The following is a 17,536-nucleotide window of genomic DNA, read 5'->3' on the forward strand; positions in this document are numbered from 1 at the left end:
TCACCATGGGTGCCCTACTTTAGCATACAAATATGTATTATATAATGTGCCTTCCTTGGATTTGATGTCACTGCTCAGTTCACAAGTAGAGTATTTTTTAAATGCATATGTTTATAATGTTATACGAGGAGTTTGCCTCTACTGTTCAATTATTCAAAATACATGGAGAAGTATGCTTTAGACAACAACAACAATAAAACACAATTGCAGGCAAATATGATACAGTCTACAGTATACAGTATATTGAACAAAAAGTAAACTATTTAATTCAGGGTTGTCCAACCCGCGGCCCGCATGCGGCCCAGCCCACCTGTAAATGTGGCCCAGCAGGAGTGGCAAGGGGGCAGCGCTGTTAATGAAAAAAAAATCCTGCAAAAAAAAGAAGAAAATACTTACCTTGCGGTCACGTCAGCTGGCGCTCCGGCTCTCTCCCTGGTCTCCTCCTCCCTGCGGCGCTCACAGTGAATGTCAGGGGTGACATCATCACACCCGACATCCATTGCGTAGCGCAGCACAGAGCAGTCACCCACGCGAACTATCAGCAGCAGTGAAAGATTATCCAGTATCTTATTGTTGTTACTCTGAATTTGGACTTTCTGCACCATGCAATTATGAACTAGCTGTGTTCTCTCTATGTATCTAATATAAATATGATTGTATTTTTTATATTTTAAACCATTTTAAATGTGCAGTGCTGAGTAGGGTGAAAATATCACCCACTGTTACCCTCATCGGAGTCTGCTCCATGAGTCATTTTTCCCGCCACCTTTAAATCTCTGTAGATTTATATTAGTCCTCCTGATGCTACCTATATCGATGACCATTTCAAACTGGTCAATAAAAAAAATGATTCATGGGTGCAGAAAGAGAGGGGAAAAAAAAGTTTTGGGAATTTAATTCCCCGAACTTCACTAAGGGGCAGATGCAGGTAAGTTAAATTGTAGCTGGTAATGGGACTACTGCTTTAATCATGATTCTGCAACAGGTTTCCTAACTCTTACTAACTTCATTTCCAAGTAAGTTTAATAAAATTAACTATGTTTTCTATGGTTTTTTGGATGATCAGTTATCGTTAGTGTTAGTGTATTTTATGTGCGGCCCAAACCAACTCGTCGTCTTCCAATGTGGCCCAGGGAAGCTTAAAGGTTGGACACCCCTGATTTAATTAATTCTTGCAATTCATTTCTTACCAACCTCTAACTAAAAAAACATGGGCAAAGCTTTAGAACTATGCAACATGTTAAGTGAGTTCTTATTACACTTATTGAAGCATGTATTCTAATCTGAGAAAAAAATGTGGCAATATAATAAAAATGTGCCATTTTTTTAAGGAATTCACTTCCCTGAATTACATTTATAGAAATATCGTACAGTATTTATATTATAAAGGTTTTCTGTGCCCTCACTTGTACTACACTGACATTATACACTGATCAGCCACAACATTAAAACCATTGACAAGTGAAATGATTGACATTGATTATCTTGTTACAATGCCACCTAACAGTTCTTAAAGTTGATGTGTTGGAAAAGGAAAAATGGGCAATTGTAAGGATCTGAGCGACTCTGACAAGAACCAATTTGTAAAGGCTGGAGCATCTCCAAAACAGCAGGTCTTTGGAGGTCTTCCCGGTATGCAGTGGTTAGTATCTACCAAAAGTGGTCCAAGGAAGGAAACAGATGACAGGGTCTTGGGGGCCCAAGACTCATTGATGCATGTGGGGAGCGAAGGCTAGCCCATCCGATCCAATCCCACACAAGAGCTACTGTAAACTGCTGAAAAAGTTAATGCTAGTTATGACACAAAGGTGTCAGAACACACAGTTCATTGCAGCTTGCTGCGTATGGGGCTGTATAGCTGTAGACCGGTCAGAGTGTCCATGCTGACCCACGTTCACTGCTGAAAGCGCCTACAATGAGCGCCAGAACTGGATCATGGAGTAATGGAATAAGGTGGCCTGGTCTGATGAATCACTTTCTTTTACATCATGTGAACAGCCAGGTGCGTGTGCGTTGTTTACCTGGCGAAGAGATGGCACCAGGATGCACTATGAGAAGAAGGCAACCTGGCGGAGGCAGTGTGATGCATTCGTGTGGATGTTACTTTGACAGGTACCACATATGTAAACATTGTTACAAACCAAGAATTCCCCTTCATGGTAATGGTATTCCCTGATGGCAGTCGCCTCTTTCAGCAGAGTAATGAGCCCTGCCACACTGCAAAAAGCGTTCAGGAATGGTTTGTGGAACATGACAAAGAGCTCAAGGTGTTGACTTAAAAAGATCTGCTGCTAATGTGTTGTTTTAGTGTTACTGATTTGAAAGTTTAGTAGGGACTGCAACTTTTCTAGTTCTCTAAATACAAATGACATCATGGTCCACAGCAATGTCTCATTAGATAAAGAAAATTGTGTTAAACTGTATGGGCCCAGTATAACATAGGTGATAGTGTTGGAAACCAGATCATGGATCGCTGTTAGAAAGGAATTTCCAAAATTCATGGGTCACAGGAGTACAAATACGAAATCCAAGCTCAAACTGACTTTTTTGCATACAGGCTTTGCAATAGAGAATAAACAATAAATTGAAAAAGATTAATAAAAAGAAAAAAAAAACGAATTTGCAAACAGAAAGCATTCTGGTTTAGGATAAAGAATAAAAATGAGAGGGGATGAAATTGGGGGTTAGGTACAAATTCCCGATTGAAGTAATACTGACACTTATCCTGCCAACATGAAAATGCAGACAGGGAAAATGCTGGTATTTCAATTTGCCCGACACTGATAAAATGCCGACATTAAAATCAGCATTGCCAGCAGGTACAGCTGGAGCTGCCAGCAGCAACAGTGCTAAAAATCGATAAATAATAATTAATTTTTTTTTTAAAAAAAAAGTGTGCCCCCTCTCCCCAGTCATATTAACCATAGTGCTGGTAGGAGGAAAATTGGGGGAATAAACAGCATGGGGTCCTCCCAATTCTCCTCCAGCCAGCCCTAGGCTTTGTCAGCTGGGGCTGGTAGCAATATAGCAAAGAAACCCGCAGCAGGCGGTTCCCCTGCTATAAAGACACAAAGCCCCAGGCTAATCAACACGGGGGTTGGATTCTGTAGGGAGTTGGGCAAAAAATAAAAAAATGTGGGCCTCCTTCCAAGGGACACTGAGCCCCATGCTGACAGCACTAGGGCTCTTCTAATACGCCAGGGTGGTTGGTGTGGGGTAATAAATGCTTAATGATAGGTAAAATGCTATTTTACATTGATGAACTATAGGTCCCAGCAATCCCAAGCTGCCCTGGCACTGACGTTGGGAAACCCCAGGTTATAAACAGACCTGCTGGCTGTCAGATTTCATTATGTTGTCAGACTTCTTTCAGTAAGGAAGAAGTTTTGAGTCGTTCTGCTGAATTGTTTTTTTTTTTTGCCAAGCATGTTTCGGATGGATTGTTTTGGGGAACAAGCTGACAGATGATTTTTAATTTTTCAACACCTAGTAGCTTAATTTAGTAGTCCTCACACCCACTTTTCTAGACACCATTGTGGCGGATCCCTAGACCAGATATATTGCAAATTGGGAGTATTGGCCACCTATGATCTTCTCATGGTGGCACTTGAAGGTGAAGGTAGTCAAAATTGTGGTATGGTTTATTTATAGTGAATACCTTCTCTGCTCTCTGAACCAAAAGGAAATATGGGAACCCCATTGGTGCCTGACTCCCCCTTCTCTCAGAGCTTTGGTTACATGCTTCAGAGCTCTCTCATTGTAGAAGATGCAAGGCCTTGAAAAAGCTGAAGAAAGCCCATTGAAATATGTTGCAGGTACAGCATGACAGGCACCTGTGACAGCTTTTTGGCCTTATGTGTGAAGCAGACCATCACATCTTGAAAAGAGGCAAGATTTTGGAGATGCATGCATAAAGGCCAGTATGCCCTGTCCATAACAAGCTGCATCACAGTTAAGGAGGGCACCAAACACAGGTATAATCTAATCAAAAGAGCCTCCAAATCAGCAAGTGCATTAGAAATATGCAAATCCTCAAGATATTCCTCCTTTATCGTATTTTCTTTACACCTCGAGCACACAGAATAAAAGAAGATCTATAATGCAAAAATCCAGGGACAGATATTTAAACATGAGAAAAGTCACAACGGCCAAAAGAGAATGTTGATAAAATTACTTTGCCCAATAAGAAGCATTCACACTCTTGGTCTACAGTCTGGTTCTAGAGACCTTGATAGAATTAGAATTCGTAATAAATTAAATTTATACTTTCAAATATATTTTTGGGAAAAACCTAGTTTTGCAGTTAGAACACTCATGTGTATTTAAAATGAACAATATTAGGGGGCAATTCATCAGATGGTCACCAAAATGAATTGTCTCTTCACTGGGAATTGCAATCTTCATGTTTCAATTCAGTTAACGGAGAACTTTTTTTTTTTTTAAATGATAGATGTTTTATGACCAAATATTGCATATTAATTTTGCTTACTATTATCTAACAGATTTCATATTGGATATATCATGTCCCTAACAGCTTGAATAGGCTAATGTTGATTTAATTTCATTGAATGTCTATCTAATAAAAACTCTCCTGAAACATTTAATTTAATTAATAGCCATTCTCAACTCATCATTTTATGTGATCAACCATGTTCTCATTTCAGCTTCCTTTCACCCTGTCAGGCAGATCATCTTTCCTCATCCAAAAGTCTGATTCATATGATTATTCCCTTTTAGGACCATTGATAACTTCCTGAAGCATTTGTATGTAACATACTGGGAACCAGTATTCTTGAAAATTGCTAAGCTATATGACAAAATGCTGGAAAGATGCCTATGGGCCCAATACATCTTAGGACAAAAGTCCTTTTTTGTGCTGTAATTTGCGTGAAATAGCTCTGCGCATACTCAGAAACAGACATTGCCAATGAATGCAAATCATTATTATTATTATTATCATATATTTATATAGCGCCACTAATTCCGCAGCGCTGTACAGAGAACTCACTCACATCAGTCCCTGCCCCATTGGGGCTTACAGTCTAAATTCCCTAACACACACACACACACACGGGTCAATTTGTTAGCAGCCAATTAACCTACTAGTAAGTTTTTGCAGTGTGGAAGGAAACCAGAGCACCCGGAGGAAACCCACGCAAACACGGGGAGAACATACAAACTCCTCACAGATAAGTCCATGGTCAGGAATTGAACTCATGACCCTAGTGCTGTAAGGCAGAAGTGCTAACCACTTAGCCACCGTGCTGTCATGTCTGAACTATGACTTGAAAGGGTGAACGGGGGAGGGAACCGGCTGAACGTAGCCATGTACAGTAAGGGCGTTCCAAGGGCATGCCGACACAGATGTGACAATTCTAGTCCTGTGTTTCTTGTAAGTACAGTTTTTTAAGCCTGTAATCAGTGATGACTGACATGGCATAGTCTTTATTTTAAAAACTACAGTGCTGGACACGGCTAAACAAACATACTTCCATTCTCTAATCTCTGCTCAAGCTTCTAACCCCAAACCCTCCGACTACTATCAGTGCCAACTATCTTGCTTCCTACTTCAAGGACAAGATTGATAAGATCAGACTAGAAATGGTATCTTCTTCCTTGAATAGCAATCAGCTCTATTCCTTCCCAACAACTTCTGACACCCTTTCATCATTTGATCCCACAAATGAAGATGAAATATCTACTCTCCTATCTTCCTACTCTACTGTAATATTTCTCTCTCTGTTGTAACATTCCTTCATTATTCAGGCCTGCAGTGATTACACCTATTCTGAAAAAACAAGACTTCTGACCCAAACTCCCTTTCAAATTACCATTCCATCTCAGAGCTCCCATGCCCCTCCAAACTTTTAGAGAGCATTGTCTATACTCGCCTCACACACTCTGTTTCTGCAAACAATATATTGGATCCTGTTAAGTTAAGTGTTGGGACCCTCTTCATTCGTAACACTCCACAGAGACTGCATTGACTAAGTTTGTCAATTATTTGATCACTGCTAAAACTAAAAGCCATTACTCTCTTCTAATTCTCCTGGATCTCTCTGCTGCATTTGACACTGTTGACCACTCTCTTTTTATACAAATGCAATAATTCCTAGGTCTTGAACACACTGCCCTATCCTGGTTCTCATACTACCTATATAATTACTCTTTCATTGTTAATTTCTCTGGATCCACCTCTGTTCCGTTTCACATATCAGTTGGAGTACCACAAGGCTCAGTACTAGGTCCTCTGCTGTTCTCAATCTATACCACTTCTCTTGGAGAACTAATAAGCTTTGTCACTCACCGGACCGTGAGTGCCTCTGCTCTTGTGCGTGGTTCTCTCTCCTTCCTGCCGGCGCCTGTCCTGAGCCGCGGCCGTCCGCCATCTTGATAGGACTGCGCATGTGCAGGATCCCTGAACTCTTATGACCTTGCTTTTAACTTAATTGGTGGATCAATCACCTCTCCTTATTTAAGGCACCTGTGCCCTTTGTATCGTTGCCTGATCCTGATTCTCACTCCCTGTGAGTCTCTGAAGGTGTTCCCTGTGTCCTGCTCGTGTCTTCAGTTTCCTGCTGGATCACCTGCTCTGCTCATCGGCGGTTCCCATACCCACTACAGACTCCTAGCTCTCCTGCTCGTGTCTTCTGTTTCCTGCTGGATTACCTGCTCTGCTCATTAGCGGTTCCCATACCGGCTACAGCCTCCCAGCTCTCCTGCTGTGTCCGCACCAGGACAAGCCTCTCTACTCAGCGGCGGTATGCATACTTGTTATTGACTATTAACTGTTATCCTGCATATCTGCCTTGGACAAGTTTCTTTACTCAACAGCGGTATACATACCCGCTATAGACTATTAGCTGTTACCCTGCATATCTGTTTGGACAAGCTTCTCTGCTCTCCAGCTGTATACATACAGCCATAGACTATTACTATTACTCTACTTATCCGCACCTGGACAAGTCCTCACCTACTAGCAGTGGTACAACTTGCTATACGCAGACCACTAACTCTCCCGCTACCTACCTGCACCTGGGAAAGTCTTCCCATCACAGCAGTGGTACAACTTGCTATCCGCAGACCACTGACTCTCCCGCTACCTACCTGCACCTGGACAAGTCTTCCCATCACAGCAGTGGTACAACTTGCTATCCGCAGACCACTGACTCTCCCGCTACCTACCTGCACCTGGACAAGTCTTGTCATCACAGCAGTGGTACAACTTGCTATCCGCAGACCACTGACTCTCCCGTTACCTTCCTTCACCTATTCACGTCCGCCCGGCTCTTCTTGGTTGATACCTGCCTCTGCACTATAGTTGCAAGTCGCTGAATTTCCTACCATTATAGCTGCGAGTCGCTGACTCCTATCTACTCCATTGACATTCTCTCTCCACCTGCTGTTGTATAACGTTCCTACTATTCACCCTACTGCCCAGAGGATCGCTGGGTAAACCCCGCCCCTCTGGTAAGCATTATCATCTGGTGAATCCTGGGTAGAACTCCTAGTGCCTGTGACAAGCTTGTTTAGATTTTAGTATCATCTCTATGCAGATTATACACAAATTCATCTATCCTCTCCAGATCTCTCGCCATCTGTGTTGTCCCTGTTAATGACTGTCTTTTTGCCATTTCATCTTGAATGTCCTCTTGCTGACTCAAACTCAATCTTTCAAAATTAAAATTAATAATATTCCCACCCACCAACAGAAATTAACTACCTGACTACCTCTATTTCTGTTGACAACATGACCATAAATCCCACCCCCGCAAGCTTGCTGCCTAGGTCAGAACTATCCTTTATTCCCCACATAAACTCTATATTTAAATCATGTTACATACATCTAAAAAAACATTTCCAGAATACGCACATCTCTCACACAAGACACTGCAAAAACTTTAATTCATGCACTCATCACCTCCTGCATTGACTATTGCAATTCCCTCCTTACTGGTCTTCCCCGAATCAGACTCTCACTCCTTTGATCTATTTTGCACACAGCAGCTAGATTGATTTTCCTTGAAAATTGTTCTTCCTCTGCTGAGCCACTCTGTCAGCCTCTACATTGGTTGCCCTTTTGTTACCGAATCCAATAGAAAATACTTCTAATAACATACAAGGCCTTCAACAAAACTGCACCTACATATAGCTCCTCACTGGTCTCAAAATATCTACCAACTCGACACCTCCATTCTGCACAAGATCTGCGTCTCTCCTCCGCTCTCATTACATGCTCCTATTTCCAGTTACAGGACTTTTTTTTAACCACCCTCTTAACCTCCCAAGGTTACCCTATTAACACCCTGTACACAGTTCACACAAGACTACAACCCTCTGAGCCCCTGACCAACATTGCTGTGTGACTGGATCATAAGACCTACCAGGCGCTTTTTAACTCTGCATTCTAGCTGAATCAGGCCCTATGGGGGGAATTCAATTCCCCCTGAAGTACCGCCGCGTAAAAACGATTACCGTTATTACGGTAATATTAACCCGGCTTTCTGCTCGCAGCTCAAAAAGCCTGCGTTAAAACAATTTACACGCACTATTACCGTAATAACGGTAATAGTGCGCAGGCCTATGTGTCTAAAGTAAAGAGAGGTATGAAGCAAACAATATTAAACCTGCTAGATTTACATCTAATTTGATTTGGTGTACTATAATTATCTATTATTATGTAATATGATTTGTGATCACTTTATACACATCTGAATGCAGATGGGTACATAGTAGTAATTTTCTTTGTATCAGTGTTTTTTGGAATCGTTCATTAAAAAAATTAAAGTTATAAAAGAAAATAGTGGCCTGTTTTATGAAATAACTATTAGTTATTATTATTACATAAATACAATTAATAAAATTAACAATGTATTGCTTTTATTTACCTCCCCTCTCTGATAACTTAAGTTCATTTTTATCTTAGTGAATCTCTAAAATATTTTATTAGTAATCATGCTCAGAACTCATTGTTTCATTGTGCTCAACCATGTTGATCCAAACCAAATATGAAAACTAACAAACTAACAAATGAACCACAGCTATCAGTCCCAAAAGAATCTGCATGATAAAAGCTCTCAAAAATATTATTACATGTTATTACATTATCGGAAGAAAGATACCTAATACTAATGGACAGAAAAAAAAGTGTGGTTATGATCAGAAATAAAGCAACTATGTAAATTCCACCTTCAGTGCTCCCATATTTAGGAAGTAATCAGGTAGCGTGATAAATATACATTCCTCCCATGTTTATAATCGCACAATCCCTTTCAAAGCAGATTCCATTCCTTTTCTATGAAAATACTTTTACCACCCACCTTGGGCTTTTGTAGGAACAAAACAATGTACAAATATGCGTGTACACAGTGGTTATAATTCGAAGACATACATTTGTATTCTACGTGGAGTAAAAAGTGTTTTGAAAGAATGATTTGATTTCTCACGTGAGAAACATAAAACTTCATGTTTTGTTGGCTGATAGAACAGATGTGTCTAAAATAACTCAGTGCTCCAAGTCAGCCATATAGAATACATAGCATAAGCAAGGTTTTCAAACACAAATGTTTCCATAAAATAAAATCAATAAATGAAAAGTTTAATTATTTGCAGAAGCCCATATATTCAGTCATAATAAAAAAAATTAATACATTTATAAACATGCTATATTGATAAGAAATGTATTACTATTATAGGTCTGTGAAAGGCAATAAGCAGCCTGCATAATGTGACTAAGAGAAGTGTTAGGCTACATGGAGGATCTTTAGTTCCACAGACTTGAGATTAGTCTCATAACAGCTTTCTCATTTCTAACTAATTGTTTCCAATCTCTGTGTAGTTTGGTGATTTCCTTCAATTGCTTGAGTTTCAGGCAATTAACCGCGTCCATATAATTTAATGGTTATAGCAGATAAATCACTTTTTTTTTTACGAAGGCGCTTTAGGAGATTCTGGGCAGGAACTGCTCAATGAAAAAGAGAACAGAAAGATTTGTTCATGAGAATAATTGCATAAAATCTCATTGAATCGCAGGGTTTTTTTCTAAGGCAATTAATCTCATGGAATTTAATTTTGCAAATGAAATTCGCACAGGCTTAAAAAAATCAAGCACAGGAAAATGGTGTGATGCCACATGCATATTTACCGTAAAGATTAGATTAAATCTGAATAGCAATACTAGAGGATGGATACGTCCAAATAATATTTTGAGGTAGAATCATAATTTAACAAAAGAAAACAAATTGCATTTTATGCACATTATCTTGTTGTAGCATAATTTCACTACTACCTATTTGGGATGACTATAAGACAAAGATCTGTATGACTGCAGCATAGTGAAATAAGTACAAGATACAACTGCAAAACTATTAACAAAAAAGAAAACTCATAAAGTTGTCCAGTGGTAAAAGTGGAAATTTAGAAGTGACAGTATGAAAAATGTAAGTGAATGGAATTTGATAGTATTACAAATAAAGCACTAGGAGAAGTGGCGTTATGGCATACCAGTGTACACCAGCCTGCATCGTCCACTGATGCTGTCACTAAATACTTTTTTTAGAATATTTTAATTCTTGGCATAAATATAAATATTTCCTTGCAAATTATAAAGATATGTACAAGCTCCATCGATGTATATAACTAAATCAAAGAACAAGTGACTTATATTATATTTCTAACCTGCAGTTTGAGTTTATGATGATATTCTTCACTGTTCTTAATTAACATTAAGCTGATTGGTCAAAGTGGACTGGTACACAGTGGTATGCCACACTGTTATTTTTCCTACGGCTTTGTTTGTAAAACTATGGAATTCCATTCACTTATATTCTCATTACATTTTCCATACTGCCATAACTAAATTTCCACCGATTATGTTTATACATTTTATTAGATTACTTACTGGGGGTTATACATATCCTATCACTACTATAGCACCATTAAAGCAGCATTTCCATAAAAAAAAAAGTTTTTACTTAACATAAATCACTGACAGGCTATATGAAGTGAATTGGTGATTTTTCTATGGTTTGATTCTTCAAACTGCTATTAATAATTTATAATTTATATAACATTGACTCCACCATACTTCACAGTTGGTATAATATGTTCTAAATTCAGGGCCTTCCCACTCGTTCTCTACACCTTCATGTGTCCGTAGCGCCCAAATAAATTAGAAACTTGCTTCTCTTATTAAACAAATCTGAAATGCCATAAGTTCACTGATTTTTAAACATGGGCACTTGATAACTACAGTCTTGTTTTTACCTTTTATGTTTATGAAGAACATTGTAGTATTGAGGTTTGTGCAGTAAAGTCATATATATGAAGGACATTTCTCAGTTTGCAATGAGAAAATAGCTTTTCTTCACATCTCTGACTACATTGCTGATTTGACCTTTGGACATTTTTGTTTCTGCACCCTTTCCAGGTGGGCAGTTGTGGAGACCAATTTTGCAGCAGCTCATTCCCTAGAGCAGCGGTTCCCAAAGTGTGCGCTGCGGCTCCCTGGGGTGCCGCGACCGCCCTGGGAATTTAAAACAAAAAAAAAAAAGAACTTACTGATCATCCATCGCCGGATCCTCCTCCTCACTGTTCTCACTGACTGTCGGGCGTGACGTCATCATGTCTGACAGTGTCAGTGAGCAGCAGAGAGGAAAGAAGACAGCAGAACATGAGGAAGAAGGTAAGTAAAGAAACGGAAAGTGAAGGGGGGCAGAGAGAGAGAGACGCTGAAGGAGAGGAGGGGGACACAGAGAGATGCTGAAGGAGAGGAGGGGGACACAGAGAGAGAGAGAGAGACGCTGAAGGAGGGGAGGGGGACACAGTGTGTGAGATGGCAAAGAGGGGGACACAGTGTGTGAGATGGAAAAGAGGGGAACACAGTGTGTGAGATGGAAAAGAGGGGGACACAGTGTGTGAGATGGCAAAGAGGGGGACACAGGTTTAGATGGCGAAGAGGGGGGACACAGTGTGTGAGATGGCGAAGAGGGGGGCACAGAGTGTGAGATGGTGAAGGGGATACAGAATGATATGGTGAAGGGGCACAATGTGATGGTAAAGGGGTCTAAATACATCTCACATCTTTTTGACCCAACTACTTAAAAAACGGGACAACCCGGTAATTATTTTGGCTTAGGGGTGCCTTGGAAAAATGATGGTGACCCTAAGGGTGCCTCGAACTGAGAAAGTTTGGGAACCACTGCCCTAGAAAATAATACACACAATTGTTTTTTAATCCCTGTGCATTGTGACCATAACATATGATCATGCAATGCAGCAACTTAATTGTGGTGTGCGACTTCATGCAATGAATTACTAAGATATAACTGGATGAGTGATCAATCACATATTCATGCTTTTTTTTCGGTGGTTCAAAGGCAGGAAATATTACTTTGACCTATTTACTGAGAATTTGTAGAGATTAATAACCGGTGATTAAGCGTACAAATTGGCACAGTGTTTTCTAAGTGATTAAACTCACAACATTTAATTACAGAGACTGAAAATCGCTAATGTAGTTTAGGCCTAAAGCGTTTTACAATAATCCCAGCAGTCAATTTAGTCTGCTGCTCCTTAAATTTTACATGAATAATTATCTGTCGCTTCTCGCTAAAATTTCTTTGATATTCATCTTGATCCCTATCAAGAAAAGAAAATAGCTAGTGCAAATTAGTTGAAAAATTATTCACAGTGATTGTATTCATACTTTTATTTTGTAAAATAAATACATATTGTAAATTTTTTAAGAAAGATTGGTGCTGATCTAATTTCCTTTAGGACTTGACATAAATGTTTAAATAACAGTAAGATTAAGACTTGTTTTGTGATTAAGACTTTAGTTTATACATTAAACTAACCTCAAAATCTAAGAACTAGGATTTTTACCACAGAACATGCAATTTCTAAAACGACCAAAAAGAAAACAATAATCACTATATGTGATGTGTATATATTATGGCTATACATTTATTTTTCTTATACAGCCAATCTCAGTCCGAGAAACTATGTAGCTTAATAGAGCCAAAATGTAAACACCATTTGAAATTCATCAAAAAATTACCAGGAGAAAATTCAGAATTAAAAAGAGAGTGGAGACTTGAGCAATGAACTAAAATGGCCTGGGAGCAAGAGGACAAGGAAAACAATGAACGGGAATGGAGAGAAGCAGCGTTCAACGTTATAACATGTAGCACCTTGAACTCATGTGTAGTAGAAGTGGATGAAGTCGAGTTAGCAAACTTGGCAGCAGCTCTTATAAGCATTAATTTATAAGAGAAGCCCATAAGTGACAGTTATATAATTACTTTGATTCAGGATGTCATGAAAAAAAAATTCTCCATTACCCAGTAACGACTAATGCAGGGAAAAGTCTCCAAAGCTTAGTAATACATATTTGCTCAGCAATACTTCTTATTGTGTGTCATTAGAAGAAACTAGATGACCCTACACAACAAGACGTAACAAACCGCATGTGGCTTATTTAAGTTGTTCCATAAAATTTGGGACCCACAGTATAACTTCCATCCACAAAATTTTAATCTGAGGACTGTTCAGTATATTTTGGATTTTAGTTAAACTAGCCATTCTAACTGGGGAATTTGGAAAAAAGAAAATATTGTTAAATTTTACTAAATAAGGCACCTCAGCAGCTGCTTGGGTGCTAGCAAGAGCCAGGCGGTCGTTTATACGACAAGTGACCATGACTCCGACTGTTTCCTACGTTGAACATTTTTTCAATTATTTTGTTATAGTTATAGCTTTGCCATCATTTATACTACATGTTGATATAAAATTAACCATAATCCCGTTTTTAAGTTGACAAACCTAATTAGGGTACATAATAAGCTGCTTCCAAATAGAGATTTTTGATGTGTCATTTCATCACACAGAATGCAAATATTTAAGTATTACACTTCTTATTTGTGAAGCTAAGATGTCAAGGTATTTTTGCATTATTCTTTCCGAAGTGTAATTTGCATTCTTTACAATATCAAGATGCTTTAAGTATGTACAACCCAAGCAAATTTCCATACAATGTAGTATGTGGGTGTTATTTTTTTACCAACCAATACATAGTTCTTAAAGCTCCAACAAAAGCATCTCTCTGCAAGTTAGTCAAAACTGAAATTGATTGTTCAATTCCCCCTAACCCGGTTTCTTCAAAAACACGGTTTTTAAGTATATTTGAATATGAATTAGTGTGTAATTTACTTTGCTTATGGTCAATTAAACTTTCTTTCAAAAATCTTTTGTACAGAATAGTCACCCAAGTCACTTCCTTGTTTGTGGCCGGTGTCTTTCCATATTTTATACACATGGAGCACCTTATCCCATTATCGTTTACAAACAATCGCTGAAAGGTTTTAAACCAGTCACCGTTTATTCCCCATATGTGATGTTTAGAGAAACACTTGTTTATAGGAAATAGACTGTGATTCATCAGATAGACCAACCTTGTCTACAAAATCCTTGTTGGGAATCTCTGGCTCTGTAGTTGTGATCATACTTTTATTTTTGTTAAAGAAACATAAGTTTGTTGTTTTCTGATTTCATTTTTTATTCATTATGGGTTACAGCTGGCTGAACACAGATATAATTTTAACAAGCAACCAGATACTTCCCAAATGCTGTTTGGACACTTTTTTTTTAAAAAAACAAACCATTGCCCAGATACTGCACCATTGCTTTTTGAACAAACTATTTTTTTGCAACAGCACCTAGATACTGCCCCCAGTTGCTGGCTGGACTGACAGCTAGCCCAGATACTGCCCCCACAGATGGCCCTCCAAGTAACAAAAATGCAGAGAATGGACACAGGAAGACCACTCTCTTCATTGTTCAGCAGCAACTATCCCTGCCGGCAACCGTGCTCTTCCTCTTGGGGAGGGGGGTGTTTGAATCGCCTATGCTCTGAAGTTTGCCCCCAGGCACTGTCACCCGGCCGAAAGTCGCGCTGCAGTGACCCCCTGCCGCACCAGCACTGTCCTATCACTGTTACGCGGCCCAGCCGAAAGTCGTGCTGATGCTTCTATATAAAACGTAAGTGCAGCACGAGTTTTGGGCGGGTCACAGTGGCTGGCATCAGGGGATTATTCCTGACAGAGCACAAATGAAGCATGGGTGGAGCTATATAAATAAATGCCAATGAACATGTGGAAACTTGCATTTTAAGAAGGATTGGAACATTTTGTGCAAGAGCGTACTCACGACGCTCAGTTAGTGCAAAATAAGCAAATTTATAATATTCATGTCTCCAAAAGAAGCTCATAACTACATCCATATGCAGATTTGGAACTTGCATCTCCTTACACATGGAGAGACAGAGCAATGGAGGAAAGGGGCGTTCAAACAGAAAAAGAAGTAAAGGGCATTTTCGTGAAATTGCGAACTGAGATGCAGATAAAGCTGCCAATAGCCATATCACTTGCAGGTGTCTGAGGGCTGGTGCGGATATACACTTATGATGATGATGGTTGCCAGCACTAGCTAGAAGCTTCTGATTGGCTGATTACATTCTAAAAAAGAATTTAAACAGCGCTGGATATTGAGAAGATCACCAACCCAAAATATGAATCCGTGAAAATATTAAAATTAAATACACTTTATTTAAAAAACACAAAACACATTCCTAAAAAAATGCAAATTGTAAATCAGTGCACTGATTGAAATACCATATACAAAAAGCTGCGTGCATGATATCAGTAATACAACTTTCTAGCTTGTGCTGACATTGATAGGTATCAAAGTGTAATACCATAAGTAAATGCTGGAATGATTATAAATGAAAATGTCCCATTGCATAACCTCATTCAAATATATATAATAGTTTGGTTCAATACATCATAATGCCGAAGTGCCCAAGCAATGGAAAATTTGCTGATACACAGCTTTCTGAGTCATAAATGACTAAACCCGACCATCTACACCTGAAAAAAAATATGTTCTCGGCATACACAAAAAACTCTGGTATAATCGCTAAACTTGGCAGCATATACACAGGAAGCGACAGTCTTTTCTGTACTGAGTGTTATACGATGTATATAAACTTTGAGGTATAGCAAGTAAACATAAATGCATGAAATACCACATCCACAAGTTTGGTACATTCCTGTTAAGTATGAATCGTCCTGATAAACTTATTTCATTTGCCGATTTCTCTCATCAGTAAAACACAGAATACTTCTTGTTACGTCTTTGCGCTGCGTACTAGATGGACAAACAAGTGTGTTGAGCCGAAATTGATGAGAAGGCTGGATTGATAGAAACTTCAACCTCTAGTGGTGAATTAAAAGTGTTAGAATATAACTAAAAGAGTTTAGACAATCAATGACTTTTTCCTTTCTTACTACTGACGCGTTTCATCATGTGATTTCATCAGAAGAAATGAACTCCTGGAATCACCATTTGCTTTATAGTCAGTCTCCTCAATGAGTCTGATCATTAGCTGTCAGGTGTTCAAGACAGCTACCTTTGTTCTCTGTTCCAGGTTTCTAATTGTGTATGTTTCTTTCATTCAATAACTTTAATATAATAAACTCTTAATAGGTGTGTGTGTAATATATAACAATTACTTTATTTACATATAAAAATTCATCAGCCATATAAATTGATATATAAAAAATATATATATAATTCTTCTGTTGTTCAATAATTATATCTTTTGCATTTTTCTCTCTTCATGAAAGCAATACAGAAGACCAATAAAACCTATCTATTATTAGGTATTAACAGTAATAGTATACCTTCCTAAACTGAAAAATACAAAACTACTGTCTCCCTTTTCTTAGTAATAAATAAAAAATATATAGATATTAACTTGCTTAACATTGCACTAATAATGCCTATTTATTCATGTTGAAAAAATTCTCCTGAATAACAAAAAATTACTAAATATCCAATATAAGATGATGATATAAAGATTACATAAACCCAATCTTTGTGAACTCCATATAGGTGAGAGTGACAGTATTTCGTTTATTTATCTTTTCCAAAAGGATACATTCATACAGGTTTCCACTCCTAGCTTAATTAATCAATTCAGATATTACTCGATTGCCAGCTGTACGGAAAGCAATCCATTATCAGATCCCCTAGTGAGAATATTGTACAATTTGGAATAGAATGTCTGAAATCCTTTCAATTTCTTGTGTAGTGTGGGATAGCTTGAGCTATTTTTTTATTGAGTGTATGTAGGGGACTGCTCGTTGCACTCTCAGAGCTCGTTGATAGGCGCCCAGACTTATTTTCCCATTGGTGATATCTGATACGGCACTTTGACAAAGGCAAGTTTAATTTTATCATTAAGGAGCTTATTCAGCGCTATTCAATTTGTTTTAGTTCACCCAGGGTTTACCTTAGAAAGGGAATGTTTAAGTTTAGTCTCCATGTTTTAATATTCGTGATTTCAGAGTTTTCTGTTATGTCATTATGGGGCATATTCAATTAGCTTTCCGGTTCGCGGTAACGCGCATTCCCGCGAATCCTGCGCAGTATTGACGTTAATACGGTACCGCATTAACGCGGATTTTCGTAGGCA

At 38.6% G+C, this 17,536-nt stretch overlaps 1 protein-coding gene across 3 annotated transcripts in view; it reads right to left on the reverse strand.

Moving 5' to 3' along the window:
• GSTCD (glutathione S-transferase C-terminal domain containing) overlaps positions 1-17,536 on the reverse strand; it is a 164,130-nt gene that overhangs the window by 68,086 nt on the left and 78,508 nt on the right. The window lies entirely within an intron of this gene.

Source organism: Mixophyes fleayi, chromosome 1, assembly GCF_038048845.1.
Source record: "Mixophyes fleayi isolate aMixFle1 chromosome 1, aMixFle1.hap1, whole genome shotgun sequence".
Taxonomy (NCBI): domain Eukaryota; kingdom Metazoa; phylum Chordata; class Amphibia; order Anura; family Limnodynastidae; genus Mixophyes; species Mixophyes fleayi.